At 35.5% G+C, this 6,918-nt stretch overlaps 1 long non-coding RNA gene and 1 pseudogene across 1 annotated transcript in view; both read left to right on the top strand.

Moving 5' to 3' along the window:
- LOC107616495 overlaps window positions 1-1,210 on the top strand; it is a 6,511-nt pseudogene extending 5,301 nt beyond the window's left edge.
- LOC107619526 overlaps window positions 1-3,537 on the top strand; it is a 15,117-nt gene extending 11,580 nt beyond the window's left edge. The window contains exon 5 of the long non-coding RNA XR_001615680.2: window positions 3,527-3,537. This is a non-coding gene — a long non-coding RNA (uncharacterized LOC107619526). The remainder of the gene's footprint in view (window positions 1-3,526) is intronic.

The raw sequence follows: 6,918 nt of genomic DNA, 5'->3' as shown, positions 1-6,918 counted from the left end.
CATCTGAAACTTATAAAAAAAACATTTTTATTATTTTTATAATATTTTTTAATTTTTTAAATATTTTTATTTTTTAAAAATAATTTTTATCCGTATTTAAATCTTTTGAGAATGTATTTGGTAGCCTTCCCTTGTAATAAATTTACCAATAATTGGCCACCGCACATTACTTCCAATATAGCTAGTTAATATGAGTTAGAAATTTAGAATACAAATCAATTTGATTTATGCAACTTTACCAAATTATTCCAATATATCATTTTACCATTTTACTAACTTTATCACTTTAGAAGATCTAAATTCTTCCATTTCACTTCATAATAAATGTTTTTTATTTTATTTTTTAGGTTAATTAGAATTGACAAATAAATTTGAACACAAGTTCTTGGTATTTTAATTTCATGGAGTTGTCTATGTATGTAGGAAGTGGAGAGCATCACGCCACCTAAGGTAAAGGAACAATTAAACTCAAACAATTTGACAACTAGAGAATTGTTCACAAAGGAACATAGGGATTTGGTGAAGGAAGGTGAGAAATGGACCAAAAAAACGGCAAGTTCTTGTGCTCTTGTAGCAGCCCTTGCAGCTACCATCACCTTTGCTGCTGCTTTCACTGTTCCGGTGGCAATGACCAAAACAATGGATATCCAATCTTCTTGCATAAAAACCTATTTATGCTGTTTATAATATCAGATGCAGTGTCACCCTTCTCTTCCACAACTTCCCTGCTTGTGTTTCTGGGGCTCCTCACTTCTCGCTATGCAGAGGATGATTTTCTCGAGTCACTGCCCAAAAGGCTCATCATAGGCCTTTCCGCTATGTTCATCTCTCTTGCAACTATGATGGCTGCCTTTTGTGCCGCTCTTTTCCTTATGCTACAAAACCGATCATGGATTGTCACTCCCATCATTCTGCTTGCCTCTGTTCCAGTTGCTTTATACATTTGGTTGCAGTTTCCATTGCTTGTTCTCATCTTTAACTCAACCTATGGACCAGGCATCTTTGATAGAAATATTAAGCCTTGGCTTTGAGATTAAAAGCTAGTTAACTAGCTATAATGTGGTGTTGAACTTTGATGAATTCTTATTTTATTTGAGCATTTCAATATTTATCATTTGGTTTATAGTTTCCACTTCTTCTTTGCATTGCAGTGTAATGTACCATATTACTATATTCTTTACAAGCAATATGGGTAAAAAAATAAAAAGTAACCATTCACCGGCTCTAATATGTTACTAGGACGGTTACGAACTCCTATATAAATCATAAAAAAGTCTAGGCCAACAACTTTATTAAATTCTGGTCAGCATGTAATCATATAAAAAAATGAGTAATTATACATCATTATAAACATCATTAATGACTATTTAATAACTACAAATTATAAAAATTACTAACTTCCTAGCACTTCTCATAAATTATAATTGGTTGGTTTGTAGGTCTCTTATGTCATGGAGATTATTTATCCAAGTTTCATGGTATAATTGTTCTCGTATCTTTTTTTTTAGTAAAGTATCGTTTTTGTCCCCAATGTTTGGGGTAAGTCCCAAAGTTGTTCCTAACGTTTCAATCGTCCTATTTAAGTCCCTAACGTTTCAAAACTGACTCAATGTTGTCCTACCATTAGGGATCCGTTAACAGAATTGACGGCGGGACAAAATTGAGACAATTTTGAAACGTTAGGAACTTAAATAAGACGAAAACATTGGAAGAAACTCAAAATTAAAATTATTTGATATTTTTGTATTTAATATAATCAAAAGATGTCTTATTTTAAAAAATATATTTGTATTAAAAGAAAATATTTTAATTTGAATTTCAAAGCATTATTATTCATCTGGTTTGTTTTCAACGAAAATAGTGTATCAATATGTTAGTGTCATTGTCTATATACACAAAGCTAAGCTAATAATAATGAATTAATGGTTGACATATAATAAAAATAAAATGGATAGGAGACCATTTTGTTTGATAAAAAATATTGAAAATTGATTTATATATTAATTTTTTAAAAAACTAAAATATTTACTTTTATAATTCTTAAAGATTAATTTAGATAATTATTTTTTTTAACACGTAACGTAATTAATTTTTAATTAATGAACTGTAATGACCGCTTATTTAATTCAAATCGACCTATGGACTAAAATCAAATAAGATTTAGGGAATGAAAATTAGTTTAAAGAGTAAACTACTATTTTTACCCACGAAAGTTGAAAACGCTGACACATCTACCCATAAAAAAAGGAAATTACCATTTGTACCCATAAAACATGAGTTCCATATAACAAAATTATTCAAACACTAAAAAATCACATAAAAACTCCAAATTACCCATATTATCATCTGCATCATCTTTTTTCCTCCACCACCACCACCACCACTAACCCCATCCTCTCTATCTCTTCTTCCATTTTCTGAGCTCGTTGCTGCCGCCAGAGTCCGTCAACTCTTCCAACTCCTTCCTCTCTCTCTCTCTCTCTCTTTCTCTCTCTTTCCTTCTGTATTTTACTTCTCTCTCTTCTATTTCTTCGAATGGTTGCGTGATGTAGGTTCAATGGTCTTTGGGTTTGTAGACTGGGAAAGAGCGGGTGGAACCGCGGACTGGACAGGGGCTGGAGCTCTATGTCAGCGAGAGATGGAGGGCTAGCTGGAACGGGTTGGGGCAGCGGTAGCGATCAGGCAACGGCAGTGGCTCTAGGGTTGTAAAAGGTGGCTAAAACAGAAGGCGACGGTGGTCCTAGGCTCGCGAAGGTAAGGCGAGGAGAAGAAGAAGAAAGAGAGAGTGAAAGAGTGGAGGAGGAAAGAAAGAGGGAAAGGACGCAGCGGTGAGTGGAGGTTGGGTAGGACTTGACGGCGCCAATGACTGTTGAGTGCCGTGGCGGTGGTTACGCAGAGGAGCTAAAAAGAGGCAAGAGAGAGGAAGAAGAGTGGAAATCGGGATTGAAAATTAGTATTCTGTTATGGTAAGCATTTTTGTTCCGGAACCATTGAAAATTAGTATTCTGTTATGTTTGGGTAGATATTCTGAGATTTTGGCAATGTAGGGTCGTGTTCCAGTTATTGCGAGTCGGGATTGAAGCTGCTGCTGCTACAGGCTAGAAGGAAAAAGGAATTTCTGATGCGTTTCATAGCTTTCGGGTTTCGATAATCGAGGTAGGGGCATTTTCTTAAATTCACCTTACTTTCAAGAGTTGTTATAAGTCGATAATAATATGAAAAATGAATTTTATTATTATGTGAGTTTTATGGTTAGACTGAACTGTTTTGGATGGATGTGATTACTTATCTTATTGAATTATTGAATTATTGAGGATGCTGATTTTTCTTATTTGTTGATTTAGTTTTGTTGAGTTGATTATTGTTGGTCTGGTTTCTTGAATTTGGTTTACGAATTATGTTAGAATGATTTGAGAAGATTGAAGTTGATTTTGGTTGATTTATCGGAAATGATTCTGAGAATTGAATATGATTTGAGATATGAAAATTAGTTAACAGAGAGAGAGAACCAGAGCCGTGGGAGAAGAGAGAAATAGAGGAAGACCGCGCTGGCACCGTGGGTCTCGCCACTGCTGACGGCGCTGCTGTGGGCTGCGAAGCTGTCGCTGTTGAGCTGGAGGTTGACAAAGAGAGTGCTCGCGAGAAGGAGCCACCGTTGTGCCATGCAAAGCCGTCGCCGCCGTTCGTTGAAGTCGTTGTCGAACTGTCGTAGAAGAGACAGAGGATCTGCGTGAGGGAGGATGGCCGAGAGGGAAACAACACGATCACGGAGCTCGTCCCTGCCACTGTCTGCGTCACCGTTCGTGGAGCTGCGAGGGGTTCGCCGCCATCGTTGCTGGGCCATCGCCGAACCACTACTGTCGTTGGGTCCGTCGTGGCCATGGAGAGGAGAACCGATGGGAGAGAGAACGGAGGGGGTAGCTACTGCGGGAATCACTGCCGGAGGGGGAGAAGGTCGTGTCACCGTGATTCTGGGCATCGGGAACAGTTTTGTGGCCGCCGGAACCACCGCCGAAGCTTCTGCCATTTGGTTCAATCATTACTCCTTAGTTACGGTAAGCATTTTTATTTTAGAAAACCCTTGAAATTCAGTATTCTGTGATATTTGCTAAAGATTCTGAGGTTTTGGAAATGTAGGATCGATTCCTGGTTGTTGCATGTTGCGTTTGGGGTTGCCGCCGTTTCTGCGAGAGTAGAATGGGCTGTGATTGTGACTACCGAGGTTATAGGCCAAGAGAAAATGGAGTTTGTCGCGTAGTTAAGTCGCAAACAAGGTAGGAATTTTTCTTAATTTTTTTATATTACAGAATTATTATAAATAGATATTGATGTGAAAAATATATTTCTGTGATTATGTGAGTCTTATGTACGTGGTTGTTTACTGGATTGAATTATTGATTGCTGAGTGGTGTGTGGTTGTTGATAAAAATGAATTTGAAAAGTTAAATCATTTGAGTAAGATGAAAAATGGTTTTTCTTGGTTTTGGAGTTGAATTGGTATTGAAAAATGAGTTTATATAGAAAATGGTTGAAGTTTGAAGTGGTTTAATATTGAACCCGATTTGAAATCGACATTGGTTTAAAAGTTGGAAAGGATTTGATATTTGAAAATTGTTAGATATTGAAAATGGTTGAGAAGGGTTTGAGGAATGTTTGTATGGGACCCGAAAAGGGTGGCATAGTCCGAATTTTAAAGGAGATGATGTCAAAATTTTTATAAAAATTGGAGGTTTCGTTTAAAGTGCTTATTTAGAAAGATTTGGATTTTTATAATTTAATTTTGAATTATTAAGAAAAGGATTACGTTTTGAGATTGATTTATTTAGAAAAGAATGAAGTATGTTTTAAGTTTGAATTATTAATGGACGGAATGAGAGGAATGATGATGATTGAATGAGAATGAAGAATGATGAGATTATGATTTTAAAGTATGATTTTTGAATGAAATTGAATGATATTGAGAATGAATTTGAAAATGACATTTAATTTGATTGAGGTACTTGGGCAGTAGTAAGGATTGTGGTTTGTCCCACTTGCTCCAGATCAGTAATTGTGATACCTGGGTAGTAGCAGCAGTAGTGGATTACTCTACTTGCTCCAGGTTGAGTTTTTAAACACCCGCCTGGGTAGTAGCAGCAGTAGTGGTTTATTCCACTTGGGTTAAGCGGGTAGTAGCAAAGGGGTTGTAGCTCAGGTCCACCTGTTTCGCAATGGGTGTTTCTGTCCAAGATTAGCTACCAGGACATGTCGGGTTGGCTATATAACCGACAAATGATATCATCAGTCATAGGACAGACATGCATCATATGCATTTGCATGCTTTGTTTGGGTTTGAATTTGTTTTGGTTTGCCTAATTGCTTAACTGTTATTAACTGCTATCTGAGCTACTTATTGTAACTACTATTTATACTTGTGTTTTCTTTGTTTGTTTTGCCTGTGTTTATTCTGGTGTGGAACTTTGAGATTGAGTATTGATGCTGAATTGATGATGGTGTTGATTGATTGCGTAATTGGCCTTTGATTAAGATTTAGTAAAGTATGAAATATCAAGCTGGTTCAGCATAGACTTAATGAACCTATGTTTAAAATAGTTTGGTCATTCATACTGTTATGAAACTTTTAAGATCCTTTTATAAGAAAAGCGAGTTTTGGATTTCTGGATAATTAACTGACTTTTTTTAAAAGGTTTTGAATTTTTGGATGGTTAAACTGTTGGTTTTCAAAATATTCATAAGACAACGGGAATCACTGAGTTTGAAAATAGTTTTCTTATTAAATATCTTCTTATAACAATTCTGAAAATCTGTGGTGAGACCTGTAGTTAGATTCTCACCCCCTACAGGTTTATCTTTTCAGGAATCGGGCAAAGAAGCTTACGAAGAGTTTATTTACGTTTTACTTATTTGATATCGTTATACTAGTTTAGTCATTATTTATTTATCCCTCGCCAAAAAGGACTTAGTTATTGTGTGTGTGTGCGTGTGTGTGCGCGTGCGTGTGTGTTATTTATTTATCCCTCATCATTAATATTGTATCTTGTGTGTGCGTGTGTGTGTGTGCATTTTCAAACAAAAAGTATTTTCGGTTTTTAAAAAGAATAGTTTATACGGTTCGAATTTTGCAAAGGCTCCTATTTTATTATAAAGTATGGAAGTCGTTGTAATACTCCTCACTATCAGAGTGGTGCAGCCAAAACTGTGATATTCTGGTAGTAAGGGTGTTACATTATGGTACCAGAGTAGTCTTTTCTGTAGAGCTTGAAAAATGTACTGACTATGCTTCAGTTGCATATTCTGAGTGTCTGTCATGTTGTAGGTCTTGTCCTTATGACGAGAGTTAAAGTTTTATGCACATGTCTGTCTATCGATTAATATTGTTAGTCTATCATTACATATATTACGGTATTAAATTTGGCCGGCTTAATACTGATGGTTTATGTATATGAAATAGAACACTAACGGTAATCAAATTAGTTACAAATCAACTGCCACATGGCTTTCATCTCTAATACTAACACTAACTAACTCTTATTTTGTCTTTTCTGCCTCTTTATTGATCCCGCTTTCCACCTTGCATTAGGTGATTTGTTTGTTTTATAAAGCAATTAGATCTTGCTTCTTTAATTTTCTTCCAATCTAGAGGGTGGTTAAATAATAAAGATTAAAATAAAAAATGGCTAACTTATATAAAATAAAAAGCTGGTGGCCGTAGGTATTAGATTCTTTGAGCCGTCAGCAAAGCAAAGTGCATAGTGCTGCTTCTGCTGCACAAACGACGATATATATATATATGTATATCCTTTTTACTTTTTTGAGTTATAAGATACACAATCTTTCTTTTCCTAATTATGTTTCTTCTTTTGTTACAACACATATATACATAATCTATAGGTATTAATTAAAAAATTTTAAAAGATC

This window comes from Arachis ipaensis, chromosome B09 (genome assembly GCF_000816755.2).
Source record: "Arachis ipaensis cultivar K30076 chromosome B09, Araip1.1, whole genome shotgun sequence".
Classification (NCBI taxonomy): Eukaryota; Viridiplantae; Streptophyta; class Magnoliopsida; order Fabales; family Fabaceae; genus Arachis; species Arachis ipaensis.
This window is presented reverse-complemented; position numbering and strand designations above follow the sequence as displayed.